Source organism: Phyllobates terribilis, unplaced genomic scaffold, assembly GCF_046119375.1.
Source record: "Phyllobates terribilis strain yellow unplaced genomic scaffold, ASM4611937v1 Scaffold_11__3_contigs__length_659146591, whole genome shotgun sequence".
NCBI lineage: Eukaryota > Metazoa > Chordata > Amphibia > Anura > Dendrobatidae > Phyllobates > Phyllobates terribilis.
The window spans coordinates 328,824,928-328,842,743 of NW_027362771.1; the positions used below are offsets into that span (position 1 = coordinate 328,824,928).

The window sequence follows — 17,816 nt, forward strand, 5'->3', positions numbered from 1 at the left end:
TATTAACATATTACGAACTGATGTGTCTAATTCAAGTACTAACATAAGAGACATTGAAACCACCCAACTTTAGTGACAGCATGCTAATGACCAAGATATTAAAAGAGCTATGCATGGGGACGGTCATTGTAATGTCCAGAGACTTTCTGTTCTCCAGCTGCTGTCAACAGTCTCAAACGAATCAGTAAAATTAAAGTTCAAATGGATTTAAAAAATGAGATAAAAGCTGATGAAGACGCATACATGTAAAGTGTATATGACAACAGTGTCTCTGTGCCATGTGTCTGGCCGGGATAAGCTTGAAAACCTTTTTTACAGTATAGAATAACACAACACACTCCACATAAATACATACTGTTACGCTCGAGCCCGGACTGACTGGCGTGAGCGTGATTAGTGATCTCACTGTACCATGAACCGAGGAGTGCCTGGAGGGGCGTAACTAAGTATCAACCCGATCCGACCAAGGTCGCACAGCGGCTCAGTCGACTCCGTGAACCAAGGAGGAACCGAGCAGAGGGACCAGGTGCTACTCCAGGTCAGACCCCGGTCACAGCTGTTGACCCACACCGGGGAATGCAGGAACAGGCAGGTTAGACTGGCATGTAGACAGGAGAGGTACTGGCAAACACCGCTGGTATGCAGACAGGTGGATATTGACAGGCACAGCTGGTATGCAGACAGGTGGGCACTGGCAGACACGGCTGGCGTGCAGACAGGTGGGCAAAGGCAGGCACGGCTGACATGCAGAGAGGCGGGTACTGGCAGATAAAAACGCAGGCAGGATAGGGACCTGTACAGACTGGGACACAGGAAAGAAGCCGCAGGTGCGGTAGACGAGCAGAGCAGAGCAAAACCCGCAGATGCGGTAGACAAGCTGAGCAGAGCAAAACCCACAGATGCGGTAGACAAGCTGAGCAGAGCAAAACCCGCAGATGCGGTAGACAAGTTGAGCAGAGCAAAACCCGCAGATGCGGTAGACAAGCTGAGAAAAGCAAAACCCGCAGATGCGGTAGACAAGCTGAGCAGAGCAAAACCCGCAGATGCGGTAGACAAGTTGAGCAGAGCAAAACCCGCAGATGCGGTAGACAAGCTGAGCAGAGCAAAACCCGCAGATGCGGTAGACAAGCAAAGCAGAGGAAAACCCGCAGATGCGGTAGACAAGCAGAGCAGAGCAAAACCCGCAGATGCGGTAGACAAGCTGAGCAGAGCAAACCCGCAGATGCGGTAGACAAGCAGAGCAGAGCAAAACCCGCAGATGCGGTAGACAAGCTGAGCAGAGCAAAACCCGCAGATGCGGTAGACAAGCTGAGCAGAGCAAAACCCGCAGATGCGGTAGACAAGCTGAGCAGAGCAAAACCCGCAGATGCGGTAGACAAGCAGAGCAGAGCAAAACCCGCAGATGCGGTAGAACAAGCAGAGCGGAGCAAAACCGCAGGTGCAGCAAACAAGCGAAGCAGAGCGGAACCGCCGGAGCGGTGAACAAGCAGAGCAGAAGGTGAAGACAAACAGGACAGGGCTCTGTTCACATGGAACAGACTGGAAAATACAGGAAGATGGTTAAAACACAGGAGGTAGATACGGAGGCAGGGAAAGGGGACAAGCAGAACCAGATACACACAAGGTACTTACAATGAAGTAGCGAGTGGACACAAACCTCACAAACAGAAGTACAGAGACAACGAGTTGGAGTTAGGTGCAAGTTCAGACACTGCAGGCAAAGGGACGGTACGGATATAGAGAGAAACAAGTAGCGGGCTAGGACACTGTTCAGACAGGAACTGAACCGGAGACACAGGAACGAGCCTGGGAACTCAGCCCCCAGGGTGGCGGAAACAGACTAGAAGTCAGAGATACAGGTAGCGGCCCTGGGTACTCAGCCCCCAGGGTGGTGGAAACAGACTAGAAGTCACAGGTACTGGAAAAGGCCCTGGGTACTCAGCCCCCAGGGTGGCAGACAGACTAGAGTCAGGACAGGACCTGGCACCTCAGTTGAAAAAGACAAACTGAGTGAAAGTGTTGCTCAAGCACCTCCTACTGGGTGGAGGGGGTTTAAGTATCCAGTGACTCACAGCAATAGGCTAGGGACGCATTAGGACTGTGCACACAGTAGCTATAAGAAACAAGCAGAAAGGTGCGCCGACGCCCTAAGCAATCAGACAAGAGACATGGACACAGCAGGAATTGAAACAAAGAGTGCAGCATAGACTGACAGGTAAGATTGCGGTCTTGCATGGTGGGAGGTGGTGCACCATGCAAGCACACAGCCAGGAATGTTACACATACATTATTGGCATTGTGTGGGAGGAAACCCAGTCAAACACGGGAAGAACATACAAACTCCTTGCAGATTATGTCCTTGGTGAGATTTGAACTCAGGACCCCAGCGTTGCAACGCTGCAGTGCTAACCACTGAGCCACCATGCTGCCCGAGTGAAACCTCTTTGAGATGACCACCCAGAATTGCATTGAAGTGGCATTCTAGAGGAGTGGTCTTCTGGAGAGACTTCACTGTACTAAGTGAAGTTGCACACTTTTACCATTCACATCAGAAGACTTTGCCAACATATGAACCGAATATATGAAAATAATGAGAAGTTACTGGAGCCTTATTTTTTTTATTCACACATTTACAAAATGGTTCACACAGAAACAAAAAAAACACCCTCAAATCCAGTCATAAGAACATATAGACACCACTTTTAATTTTATAATGGAGGGGCTGCATCTTAGCAATCTTACAGTACTAAAAGTCAAGAAAAACTTTTTGTTCTATAAAAAGTTCAAAACCGGGACCCAAATGGGAGCAGTTGGTTAACTGTGGAAACTCTGACCTACATAATATCACAGCGCTTGTTATTCGTTTACTGGGTAAGAAAAAACAGCCATGTTCTTATGCCAATTTAGGCCCTATGTATAGGCTGAAAATATCTAAAAAGCAGCCATCTCTAGAAGAAATAAGATAATTCTAATTTCAATCTAAATTCATAAAAACACAGTTAAGAGCATTGACTAATGAATGAGTATAGGGCGACACATCTATGTAATCTATCTAACCTCGCTAAGGAAACTAAAGCCACCCTCCATACACATTAGATGAAACTGAAAGGCCCATGAATCTGATGTGTAGTCAGGATAAAGAAGGATAGAATTTGTATTTCAGGGAGATGAGCCTTTGCCAGATATGTCTGGCTGACACTTTCTCCCCATTGAAAATACATGAACACTCAGTTGAGCTGAGTATGAGGTAGTAATGAGAGATATTTATCTGTCAACTATCTCATGCGTATGGCCACCTTAAAGGGCTAGATAGACATTGCCCAACTAGATTATCAGAAGTTACGTCCTATACAAACTGCACTCTGATAAGTCCTAGAGACCAACACATGTGCAAAGCTAACGTACTGGCTATTATTGCAAACTTTGATTCCTCTTAAGAATAATCAAAAGGACTAGATAATTAGTTATGTCTCTTTATAGTAATCTACGTTAGTCTGTCTAGAAATACTACTACATTCTCCGTATTGCTACACTTAATAGATGGACCAATGTGCACTATCCAATATTCTTCTTACAGACCATGTGTCAGATTTCAATAAAGACTGTTTTACCAGTGGACTGTCAGTTGTTAACTGGCGTTTTCCAAAGGGGTATGTTGTCCATATATACACATAGAGTAATCAATCATTATTCCTTCAAACCCAATTGTGATATGTACAAATGACTACTTGTGCCATCATAAATGTAATTCTATAAATAATGTTCTAACCCATAAGAACGTGGAGTAATAAATAGATATAAAATACATAAAATGAGCTTAGAGCAGACCTGATCAGGCAAGGTCATACTATGCTGGGGAGCTGTGGCGCCATCATATTGGGTGTTGGGGTATCATACTGTGTGTGGGATGGCTGTAGGGATATTAGACTGTGTGTGGGAGGGCTGTGGAAACATCATACTTTGTATGGGAGGGCTGTGGGGACATCATACTCTGTAGAAGGGCTGTGGAGGACATCATACTCTGTAGGAGGGCTGTGGAGGACATTATACTAAGTGTGGTAGGGCTGTAGGGATATCATAGTGTGGGGGGAGCTATTGATCAACATTCAAGGGCTGAATAAAAGGAGCAATAAGATTTATATACCTTATAAAAAGCAGCAAATCATATGGCATTGATTCACTGCTACTGGTAAGATACATGTTACAATCAGCCCTATCGTAATATGTGTTAGCAGCAGCTAGACAGCATACTTAATTCTGCTAAATATTAAGTGATACAATTAATATTAATATAAAATTATAATTAATATGTTAATATTAATATTGACCAGAATTAATTTCAGCTTATTGGTTTGGCCCTCCACAACAGTCATGACCTCTCATGTGGCCCCTTGGGAAAATTAATTGTCCACCACTGGCCTAGAGCAACTATGACATCTTCACGGACACTTATGCCTCACAACAACTCTAATCTGCAGGATGGAATAAACCCAATCGCACTGTTGTGGAGATGTGTACGGTCTTCTCGGTAGAGAAATACTCCGTGTACACATCTACATGTGCTGCTCAATGATCAGCAATGTCCTGGAATGTCCTCTGTGTGTGGCAACCCCAGAGACCTGTTTAAACAGCTAAATGGTCGTCAGTCTCCAGGGCTGGCAGTGTGAGTGACAGCAGACTAATAAGCTTAGCGGCTGCCTTCCAGTAACACTGCCAGGAGGGGGATAACAGGGAGACGACCTGAATTACACTGCATGGGGATCCGTCCAATTTTGACTACAAGTTACAATTACCTCAGCTAATGAAAGGAACAACAGCTGTTAATGTGGAGGGGCTTTTCCCGGGTGAGGGGTCAGGACAGCTTTGTACTTGACTTATTAAGAACAGACAAGGATTGGACAATGCAGCCCTTGACAAAGAAAACAAAAACATCCTAAGTGGATGATATAAAACAAGACTTTTTGGCGGTCCAGCTAACAAATTAAAAAGGACAGGGGGATGCATTCACATGAGGGACAATTTTAAAGGAACCCAATTAAACCACAAGTACGTTTTTGAAATCTGGGAGGTAACTGGAAATCCTGGAAGAAACCCATAAAATGGGGAAGAACATACAAACCACATACAGATATTGTCCTTGGATTGGAACCCAACATAACAATGCTAACTACAGAGTCATTTTATGTATTTATTTTTTGCTAAAAGATAAATTCCTTTAAAAAAACATATATAGATGATAGGATCTACTTCATGTACAGTGGATGGCGGCTGCTTTTGTCTAAACTGCACAGAAAAATTGAACATTGGACATTTTCTTTCTAAGACTGTCTAGGTAGATGAAGAATACTGTACCCTCCAGCTATCCTCTCAGTAGAGAGAAAACACATGGCCTACTACCTGTCTTGTTCCTGCAGGCTTCATGCATGGTTTCATCCAGACACTACATCCTTGAGCAGTCTTCTCATGCCTCCTGCTGCCTAAGAGGGGAAGGACCTAAGGCAGACCTGAGGATCATAGAGCTGTAATGCATCATAGCAGATCACTTTAGTATCTGTACGTACATGAAATCCAAAGTAGTCAACCAGACAGGAGGAGGTAGCTACATTACCTGAAGTATCATAGCCTGCAGGCCACCCTGAGAGGGAGCCACAAGAGCATAAATACAACATTAACAAAGGACTGAAATGCTTCCCAAGTGGCTTTCACACAGAGGAAAAGCCCCATACACATCAGACTAAAGTCAGCCAATGCCACCTGTATCGACAAATCAGAAGTCAATCTAAAGTGTATGAAGGCCAACTGGTTAGCCCTGTTGAATTTCAGTGGGCGATTCTGAAATTCAGGGAAGAGATCAGCCACTGCCAGGAGTATGGTAGTGACTCTTCTCATAAAGAACAGAAGAACGCTCAGCTGAGGAGAACATTACTATATATGTGGAGTCGGGAGAGACAGATGTTGGCCGATAGCTATCTAATGTGTATGGGGCCTTAACATTTCAAAACATTGGTGGGCAATTGGTGATTTGAAAAGGTATTATGAGCATCTCAAGGTCATCCAGTAAATAAAATCTGTCCATGTCATTGTGATGGTCACACAAGGGAGCCAATAACTGCTCTGTAAAAGGTTTTGCCCATAAATGAGCGCAGATCAATTCTATATAAGTTGATTGGAGCTCGTTTAAAGGCCTGTTCACACAGGTAAATAAACACAGTATCGGAACAGAACAGCATGTATATTGTCGGCAGCACACCCCCTGCTTTTGTCGGGTGATGTGCTGTCAAGAACGATGATTTTTAGGTCGACAATCAACAATCCAAATAACGGCCGAGCATTTTGCAATAATAAATGCAGTTAGTGTTGTGAAATACAGTGACAGATCTGCTTTAAAACTTATGTCCTACCCTTAGGGTAGCCGATCAATATTTTGTTGGTTTGGAAGGACCTCAGGCAGACGCAAGTACTATGGAGCTGCAAAGTACCGTTACAGCAGGCAAACAGTTTTTTTGGCCACTTCAGCACCTGTAAACTCATGTAATTCAATGGAGTGAGCCAGGCAGGAAGTGATAACTGGATTAGCTAAAACACTCATTTTAATATCAGGATCATACAGCTATTGTCACATGGATTCTCAAAGTAATTACACAATTTTTCTTACCAAAGTAAGAAATCTATTTAATATTGTATAAAATTTGCCTTCTGAAGTTTCATGACAGATCCGCTTCAAAACTGATGACCTATCTCTAAGATAGGCCAGAAATATTAGATAGGAGGGCATGTGACTGTTTAAGGGGGCTGCCTCATAGTACTAGTCTTTAATATTTACAAGGCTTTATACTGCATAATACCATAACTTTAGTAGCAGCTTTTCTTGATATTGTAGTACAAAAATTAATGACCAATCTAACATCGACTGCCTAGTCTAAGCACAAACATTTTAGAGAATAAAATAATTAATTTTACCTTATTTAAACCTCTATTTATACATTAAATAACTTTATTATCTGGTCCATACTCCACATTAAAGGGGTTGTCTCACCAAGACATCACGTCTTCTCAGGATTTCACACGTATGAGCAGAAGCGGTTCCTGTTTTCACGGACAAGGGTCTTGCTTGTATTACAAGGTCAGACATTTTTATCAATAAGAGCCATGTAATACTACTAGTGTTGAGCGAGCACTAAAATGCTCGGGCCGAGCTCACCGTGATACTCGGGTGCTCGACCCGAGCAACGAGCCCAATGTTAGTCTATGGGAGACACGAGCATTTTTGCGGCGGCACCCCCGGCAGTCTGTAGAAAGCCTAAAAAGTGCCCAAAACGATAGTGACAGTGCTCAAATGACATGGGGACAGCATGGGGATCGCCCCAGGAAGCATTTCTGACACCCAGGTCACTGCTGTCAACAACGTGGTCAGAGTTATTAAGCCACTTTTACGGGCTCACAATAAAACGTTCAAAAACTAAACTGAAACGGTTTTCCTGTGAAATATGTTAAGGAACATCCTTTCCAGGGTAAAGACTTGTGCATAAGGTAAAATAAATAACCCCCCAAAAAAATACTCCTCCACACCTTGGGCTATGTTCACAAGTAGCATTTTTTATGCGTTTTTGCACTTTTGTATTGCTTTCAACCGTGACAAATGCATTCACCGGGAAATGTCATTTTAACATTTTACAACCTTATCTGGCCATGTGCTGTGTGCCACATGCATACAGTGCTGAAAAGACATGGGAACAGCATGGGGAAGACCCCTGGAAGCATCTCTAACACCCAGGTCACTGCCTAAAAGTATGCCCATCAGAAGGGATCCTTGCTGCATCAGAAGATGCAGACTTGCAACTATCCCCGTGCAAGTCCTTGTCTACCTGGGATGGATATTAGTCCTCAGAAGGACTGTTTGTTTGATTTTGCAAGCTTTATAGACCCTACACTACCTATTTCGCAGTATAAATCTCTCCCTAGCTCAGCAGCACTCTCCCTACACTGTCTGATCCGGAGCGACTGTGTCCAAGATGGCGGCACCCGGTTTTAAATACTCGAGGTGACGCCGTATGGCCAGCCAATCACTGTAATGCCCACAACCAACATGGCTGCGGCATTACAGTGACTGGCTAGCAATCCCTGCATGTTCATTGGCTCTGTAAAGAGCGCCAAACATGCAGGGCGGAGACCTGAGCTCCCGCCCGAGTAACCCGAAAATGCTCGGTGCTCGCCGAACATCCCGAGTAGTGAGATGCTCGGGTGAGTACCGAGCAGTGTCGAGCATGCTCGCTCAACACTAATAGAAACGTGTCAGTCACATATAAACAGTTAGGTCCATATATATTTGGACAGAGACAACATTTTTCTAATTTTGGTTCTAGACATTACCACAATGAATTTTAAACAAAACAATTCAGATGCAGTTGAAGTTCAGACTTTCAGCTTTCATTTGAGGGTATCCACATTAAAATTGGATGAAGGGTTTAGGAGTTTCAGCTCCTTAACATGTGCCACCCTGTTCTTAAAGGGACCAAAAGTAATTGGACAGATTAAATAATTGTAAATAAAATGTTCATTTCTAGTACTTGGTTGAAAACCCTTTGTTGGCAATGACTGCCTGAAGTCTTGAACTCATGGACATCACCAGACGCTGGGTTTCCTCCTTTTTGATGCTCTGCAAGGCCTTCACTGCGGTGGTTTTCAGTTGCTGTTTGTTTGCGGACCTTTCTGTCTGAAGTTTAGTCTTGAACAAGTGAAATGCATGCTCAATTGGGTTGAGATCAGGTGACTGACTTGGCCATTAAAGAATATTCCAGGCCAGGACCTCCAAGGCGTACAGAGCGAGTTCATTCCAAGTGTCCAGCTTGGATACCCAATAATTAAAAGGCACAGAGGAATCACGGAGGACGCTGGTACGGTGGGCAAGGTACTCCCTCACCATCTTTTGAAACTTTCCACTCCTTGTGAGAGTACCCTGCGCCTCAGGGCCTGTAAGCTGGGCGGGTCTCAGAAAACTGTCCCAGAACGTTGACAGTGTTCCCCTGCCACTGCTGGATTGGAGTCGCGTCTCTCTCGCCTGTACACCTTGGTTGGGCAAAAAACTGTGACCTCTGCCGCTAGCGTGTTCAGATGGGAAATTTTTTTAAACAGTTCTGCAGCAAGGGCCTTCTGGTACTGCCACATTTTTGTAGACCTCTCCACCTCAGGAATAAGAGAGTGAAAGTTCTCCTTGTAGCGGGGGTCTAAAAGGGTCACCAACCAGTAATGACTGTCACCCAACATTTTGACAACGTGAGGGTCACGGTTAAGGCAGCGTAACAAAGTCAGCCATGCGTGCCAGACTGGTAACCGGCAAGACTTCCGTGTCCTCACCAAGATGACGACTGACCATGCTCTCCTCCTCCTCCTCCCCCCTGTCCTCAGGCCACCCACGCTGAACCGACGGTATGACAATTGTACAGGTACTACCGTCTACAGCGCATGATACCAGCTCCTGTTCTTCCTCCTCCTCTCCCTCATTGTCCCACAATGCACGTTGGGATGAGATGAGGCTGGGCTGCGTGTAATTGCCCGCTACGGCTTCTTGATCCATCTCATCATACTCTGGCTGCAATGCCTCCTCTTTAATTCTCTGCAGAGAGCGTTGCAAAAGACAGACAAGTGGGATGCTGACGCTAATGATGGCGTCATCGTCACTCACCATCTTGGTGGACTCCTCAAAGTTTGTCAGGATGGTACATATATCAGACATCCAGGTCCACTCCTGAGGTCTTATGTGTGGAGTCTGACCTGAATATCGATGGCCTTGTTGCAGCTAGTACTCCACAACTGCTCTCTTCTGCTCACAAATCCTTTGCAACATGTGGAGGGTAGAGTTCCAACGTGTGGGGACATCACACACCAGTCGGTGTGCCGGAAGCTGCAAACGCTGCTGCAACACAGCAAGGGCGGCGGAAGCTGTAGCCGACTTCCGAAAATGAGCTGACAGGCGGTGTACTTTGACGAGCAGATCTGGCAACTCGGGGTACGATTTAAGAAACTGCTGAACCACGAGGTTAAGCACATGAGCCAGGCATGGTACGTGTGTGATCTCGCCTCGCCTCAGAGCCGCCAGCAGGTTACGGCCATTGTCACACACGACCATGCCGGGATGTAGGTTCAGCGGTCTCAGCCACAGATCTGCCTGCTCTTTCACAGCTGTCCACAACTCACAATCAGTGTGAGGTTTATCACCTAAGCTTATGAGTTTCAGCACAGCCTGTTGCCGCTTGGCTGAGGCAGTACTGCAGTGCTTCCAGCTTGTAACTGATGTGGTGATATCTGAGATGGAGGCTGAACATGAGGAAGAGGATGATGCTCAGGAGCTGTACACTGTAGGGGCAACTCTGACTGACATAGGGCCCGCAATCCTCGGTGTGGGGAGGATGTGTTCCGTTCCAAGGTCCAACTGGGTCCCGGCTTTCACTATGTTTACCCAGTGTGCCGTCAGGGAGATGTACCGTCCCTGGCCACAAGCACTTGTCCACGTGTCCGTTGTCAGGTGGACTCTACCAGTAACTGCGCTGTTGAGGGCACGGCAGATGTTTTGGGACACGTGCTTGTGTTGTGCGGGGATGGCACACCGGGCAAAATAGTGTCGGCTGGGGACCGAGTACCGAGGGACGGCCACCACCATAAGGTTGCGGAAGGATTCCGTCTCCACCAGCCTAAAAGGCAGCATTTCCAACGCAAGCAGTTGTGAAATGTGCGAATTTAGGACTGTGGCCTGTGGGGCCTTGGGTGCGAATTTGCGCTTTCGTTCAAAGGTCTGGGATATGGACAATTTAACGCTGCGGTGGGACGTGGACGTTGATGCTGTTTCTTGAGAAACTGCCAAACAAGTGAAGACTGAGAGGAGGGGGCATCTTTGTATGCAGTATGGACAGGGGATTGCCTTGCGCGCACAACAGGGGGTTCTCTTACACGCACAACAGCGGAAGAAGCAGTAGTGACACACGCTGACACTGGTCGTGGACCCTGGGGTTCGCCCCACAAAGTCGGGTGCTTTGCTGCCATGTGCCTGATCATGCTGGTGGTGGTCAGGCTGGTAGTTTTGTCACTCCTGCTGATGCTGGCCTGGCAGGTGGTACAAATGGCCTTTTTGGGGTTAACAGCAGAGTCTTTAAAAAAATTCCAGACTCTGGAAGACCTACCGGTTGTACTGGCAGCGTCCCTCGTGTTGGTGTTACGGGGAACGGTTGCCCGCCTTCTGTCTGCGGCCACCACACTGCTTCTTCCTGCCTGTTGGGGTACTCTGCCTCCCTCCCCCTGTGTGCTGCTGGCCTCGCTCTGCGTGTCCTCCTGCCACGTTGGGTCAGTTACTAGATCATCCATCACCTCCTCCTCTTCCACTTCCGCACCACGGTCCTCCTCCTCACTTCATGGCAATTGTGTCTCGTCATCGTCCACCTCTTGTGACAAATTGCCAGCGTTGCCTTCCTGTGGCCGTGGCTGTTCAAATATTTGGCCATCGCTACATGGGATCTTCTCTTCCCACACTTCAAGCGGAGCAGCCGAGGGGCCCAAATATGGAAATGGACCAGTGAACAGCTCTTCAGAGTGTCCAACTGTGGGATCAGTTGCTGTCTGACGACACTCGGCATGGTGGGAGGAAAGAGCATCAGGGTGAGGAGGAGTATGCGGTCGAGACTCACGGCTACTAAGACTTGACCGTGTGGAAGACAGACTGGAGGTGGTGGTGCCCAGGTGACTGGAAGTATTATCTGCTATCCAATTAATAACCTGTTCACACTGATCAGTTGGCAATAGTGGTGTTGTTGTGTGCTTCCCTAGTAATTCGGTCAAGAACTGGAAGCGAGAAGATGTGGCTGTTGGTTGTGGCACATTTTCACCTTGGCCACGGCCCCGTCCTCTGCACTCACCATCACCAGAACGTCCCTTGCCACGCGCCTTGCCCATTGTAAATGAAGTAAAATAGCTTACTCTCGCACTATCAATGGCAAAAGGGTAATAAAAAGGAGAATAGAACCGTGGAAGAGGAAAACCATAGTTCTAGTTCTCTGGCCTACACCAGAATCTTTTAAACAGATATATTTGTGTCTGAACAGTCAGCGAGACACTCAAACTGTTTTTTTTTTATGTAAAAAAGGCAAAAAGGTGGATTACACCCAGATTTGAACCGTGGAAGAGGAAAACCACAGTTCTAGTTCTCTGGCCTACACCAGAATCTTTTAAACAGATATATTTGTGTCTGAACAGTCAGCGAGACACTCAAACTGTTTTTTTTTTATGGAAAAAAGGCAAAAAGGTGGATAATACCCAGATTTGAACCGTGGAAGAGGAAAACCACAGTTCTAATTTCCTGGCGCATACCAGACTTTTTTAAATAGATATATTTGTGTCTGAACAGTCAGCGAGACACTCAAACTGTTTTTTTTTATGGAAAAAGGCAAAAAATTGGATAATACAGAGATTTGAACCGTGGACCTGCAAAACCACAGTTCTAGTTATCTGGCCAAAACCAGACTCTTTTAAACAGATATATTTGTGCCTGAACACTCACAGACACACTCAATTTTTTTTTTTTGGGGAAAAAATACCAAAAGGTTAATAAGACGGGTATTTGTACAGTCTGACTGAGGAAAAAAAAAAAAAAAGAGGATTTAAATGAAAAAAAAAAGGATTTTTCAGGGCCCCTGAGACCTGGGGCTAAGTCTAGCAATTTGAGTAGCAGCAGTACACAGGACTGTAATGCAGTGTTTGTTGGTATAACCACTGCGTCTCCTATACAGCCTGCCTGCCTGCCTGCCTGATATCTGGGATGGATATTAGTCCTCAGAAGGACTGTTTGTTTGATTTTGCAGGCTTTAGAGACCCTACACTACCTACTTCGCAGTATAAATCTCTCCCTAGCTCAGCAGCACTCTCCCTACACTGTCTGATCCGGAGCGACTGTGTCCAAGATGGCGGCGCCCAGTTTTAAATACTCGAGGTGACGCTGTGCGGCCAGCCAATCAGTGACTGGCTGGCAATCCCTGCATGTTCATTGGCTCTGTAAAGAGCGCCAAACATGCAGGGCGGAGACCCAAGCTCCCGCCCGAGTAACCCGAAAATGCTCGGTGCTCGCCGAGCATCTCGAGTAGTGAGATGTTCGGACGAGTACCGAGCAGTGTCGAGCATGCTCGCTCAACACTAAATACTACACTTCTACTACAGCGGAAATACCTGCTGGCGGCAGCTTCTCCGGGAACAATCAGCAGTTTGCAGGAAGTGTAGTGGACGCCTTTTGAAATAGGATGTATGGACAATGCCTTTACAACTCTCAGTTTTTTTTACTATGACTCCCAGTATAAAACAATATTAAACATTATTTTACGTATTGCACATATATATATGTACACACGTGGTCAAAATTGTTGGTACCCCTCGTTTAATGAAAGAAAAACCCACAATGGTCACAGAAATAACTTGAATCTGAAAAAAGTAATAATAAATTAAAAATCTATGAAAATGAACAAATGACAGTCAGACATTGCTTGTCAACCCAGCTTCCACAGAATATAAAAAAAAAAAAATAAACTCATGAAATAGGCCTGGACAGAAATGATGGTACCCCTGAAAATAATGTGACAAAAGGGACATGTTAAATCAAGTTGTGTCCACTAATTAGCATCACAGGTGTCTACAATCTTGTAATCAGTCAGTGGGCCGTATATAGGGCTGCAGATACTCACTGTGCTGTTTGGTGACATGGTGTGTACTACACTCAACATGGACCAGAGGAAGCAAAGGAAAGAGTTGTCTCAGGAGATTAGAAAGAAAATTATAGACAAGCATGTTAAAGGTAAAGGTTATAAGATAATCTCCAAGCAGCATGATGTTCCTGTGACTACAGTTGCACATATTATTCAGAAATTTAAGATCCATGGGACTGTAGCCAACCTCCCTGGATGTGGCCGCAGGAGGAAAATCGATGACAAATCAAAGAGACGGATAATACGAATGGTAACAAAAGAGCCCAGGATAACTTCTGAAGAGATTGAAGGTGAACTTCAAGCACAAGGAACATCAGTGTCAGATCGCACTATCCGTTGTTGTTTGATACAAAGTGGACTTCAAGGGAGACGACCAAGGAGAACACCATTGTTGAAAAAGAATCTTAAAAAAGCCAGACTGGAATTTGCCAAACTACATGATGACAAGCCACAAAACTTCTGGGAGAATGTCCTATGGACAGTTAAGACAAAAATGGAAGCTTTTGGCAAGGCACATCAGCTCTATGTTTACAGATAGAAAAATGAAACATATCAAGAAAAGAACACTGTCCCTACTGTGAAACATGGAGGAGGCTCTGTTATGTTCTGGGGCTGCTTTGCTGCATCTGGCACAGGGTGTCTTGAATCTGTGCAGGGTACAATGAAATCTCAAGACTATCAAGGGATTCTAGAAAGAAATGTGCTGCCCAGTGTCAGAAAGCTTGTTCTCAGTCGAGGGTCATGGGTCTTGCAACAGGATAATGAACCAAAACACACAGCTAAAAACACCCAAGAATGGCTAAGAGGAAAACATTGGACTATTCTGAAGTGGCCTTCTATGAGCCCTGACCTAAATCCTATTGAGCATCTTTGGAAAGAGCTGAAACATGCTGTCTGGAAAAGGCAACCTTCAAACACGAGACAACTGGAGCAGTTTTCTCATGAGGAGTGGGCCAAAATACATGTCGAGAGGTGCAGAAGTCTCATTGACAGTTACAGGAATCGTCTGATTGCAGTGATTGCCTTAAAAGGTTGTTCAACAAAATATTAAGTTAAGAGTACCATCATTTCTGTCCAGGCCTATTTCATGAGTTTAATTTTTTTAAAAATTCTGTGGAAGCAGGAAAGCAATGTCTGACTTTCATTTGTTCATTTTCATAGAGTTTTAATTTATTATTACTTTTGTCAGATTCAAGTTATTTCTGTGACCATTGTGGGTTTTTCTTTCATTAAACGAGGGGTACCAACAAGTTTGACCACGTGTGTATACATTATATATATGTATATATATATATATAAAATATAACCGGAGATGTGTCCTTCTGTCCGAAGCCGGAGTCAGCGCATTTGCACTACGGCGCCATTTAATTGAAGACACTGTGTTTGCAAATTTGCAGACACAGTGTCTTCAAGAAAATGGGACCGGACATATTGGGATGTGCATGCGTTGAGTCGGCCACCATTTTATTGAAGAATTCAAATACCTTGCATTTCCAAAAGTGACTGAGCGGCGCTATCGCTGTCCGCTCATCCCCATCACGTGACCCCCGGCTGCAGCTGCCTCTGATGTCCGGTGATGTCACGCCGCAAGCCCGCGCGATGCTGGGCTGTGATGTGCGGTGCAACTACGCCCACAGCCCGGTCACTCAGGGAGATTGGGTCCTGCCTCGATGATGCCGGGTCAGCTTTCAATTCTGGAAGTTGACGTGGCATCACCGGACATCAGAGGCAGCTGCTGCCAGGGGTCATGTGATGGGGATAAGCGGACATCGATAGCGCAGCTCACAGGCATATTTGGAAACGCAAGGTACAGGTACATCCCACTAAATTAGAATATCATCAAAAAGTTAATTTATTTCAGTTCTTCAATACAAAAAGTGAAACTCATATATTATATAGAGTCATTACAAACAGAGTGATCTATTTCAAGAGTTTATTTCTGTTAATGTTGATGATCATGGCTTACAGCCAATGAAAACACAAAAGTCATTATCTCAGTAAATTAGAATACTTTATAACAGCTTTAAAAATTATGTTAAAATCCAAAATGTTGGCCTACTGAAATGTATGTTCAGTAAATGCATCCAATACTTCGTAGGGGCACCTTTTGCATCAATGCGGCGTGGCATGGAGGCGATCAGCCTGTGGCACTGCTGAGGTGTTATGGAAGCCCAGGTTGCTTTGATAGCAGCCTTCAGCTCGTCTGCATTGTTGGGTCTGGTGTCTCTCATCTTCCTCTTGACAAGGAAGATCATGTGAGTTTGCTGGCCAATCAAGCACAGTGATGCTGTTGTTTTTAAACCAGGTATTGGTACCTTTGGCAGTGTGGACAGGTGCCAAGTCCTGCTGGAGAATGAAATTTCCATCTCCAAAAAGCTTGTCGGCAGAGGGAAGCATGAAAAGCTCTAAAACTTCCTGGTAGACGGCTGCGCTGACTTTGGCCTTGATAAAACACAGTGGACCTACACCAGCAGATGACATAGCTCACCAAACCATCACTGATTGTGGAAACTTCACACTAGACCTCAAGCAGCTTGGATTGTGTGCCTCTCCACGTTTCCTCTAGACTCTGGGACCTTGATTTCCAAATGAAAATTGGAACTCTGGGACCTTGTGGAGTGTGTCAGTGACTGCCTTCTGGACATCTGTCACGTCAGCAGTCTTCCCCATGTTTGTGGAGCCTATTGAAACAGACTAATGGACCTTTTTAAACGCTTAGGAAGCCTTTGCAGGTGTTTTTTTGTTAATTATTTCAATTTACTGAGATAATGACTTTCATGTTATCATTGGCTGTAAGCCATAATCATCAAATTAACAGAAATAAACACTTGAAATAGATCACGCTAATTGTAATGACGCTATATAATATATGAGTTTCACTTTTAGCATTGAAGAACTGAAATGAATGATATTCAAATTTAGTGAGATGCACCTGTATTTGAAGAAAGCCTTATTTTCAACATTTAAATTTATTAGCTGAAAATGGCGCCAGAGCCAGCGCGTGTGCATACTGCGCTATCCGGAGCAATTTTTTTAAGACACTGTGCGAATTCGCATATACAGTGTCTTCAATAAATTGGAGCCGGAGATCACAGTATGTGCACATGCTGACGCCATTTTATTGAATTAATGTACAACGTCAACATAGCAGTGCGCACGCGCCAGCCACAGAGGTAATGGCGACGGCAGTCGCATTGCTATGTTGACGTTGTTGAATGCCAAGAGTGTTCAAAGCAGTCACCAAAGCAAAAGGTGGCTACTTTGAAGAACCTAGAATATAAGACATATTTTCAGTTGTTTCACACTTTTTTGTTAAGTATATAACTCCACATGTGTTAATTCATAGTTTTGATGCCTTCAGTGTGAATGTACAATTTTCATAGTCATGAAAATACAGAAAAATCTTTAAATGAGAAGGTGTGTCCAAACTTTTGGTCTGTACTCATATATATATATATACACACACACTAGCTAATGAACCTGCTCCACACCTGGGTGGCGAGCACTTTTGTTATTACATTTTTAATTTTACATTTTATATACATATATACACCACATACACAGTCATGGCCTAAAGTGTTGGCACCCTTGAAATTGTTCCAGAAAATGAAGTATTTCTCAAAGAAAATTATTGCAATTACCGATACACATGTTTTGTTATACACATGTTTATGTCCTTGAAACAAAGTTGTTTACACACGATTTTTGGAAAGGTGCCAACAATTTTGTCTTGCCCATTTTTGGGGGTTTGATTGAAATTATGTCTAATTTGCCTTTTTTTTGTGTTGTTCCAATACACACAAAAGGAAATTAACATGTGTATAACAAAACACATGTAATTGCAATACTTTTCTGGGAGAAATAGTTTTTAAGGTCTTGTGAACAATATAACAATGTATGAAATATCATTCCTTGATGCACTATGTGTACAAGTCCATATACATGCCTATATCCAGCAATTCCTATATGACCTAACCATCTTGTATACGGCTTCGACTAATAAAAGAAACGATGGGGAAAAGTGTTGGATTCCGGGAAGAAACCTGGTGCAGCTAATCACGGATCATGTTTGCATCTGTG

At 44.6% G+C, this 17,816-nt stretch overlaps 1 protein-coding gene across 4 annotated transcripts in view; it reads right to left on the reverse strand.

Annotated features, from left to right (window-relative positions):
* SCAPER (S-phase cyclin A associated protein in the ER) overlaps positions 1-17,816 on the reverse strand; it is a 408,076-nt gene that overhangs the window by 169,055 nt on the left and 221,205 nt on the right. The window lies entirely within an intron of this gene.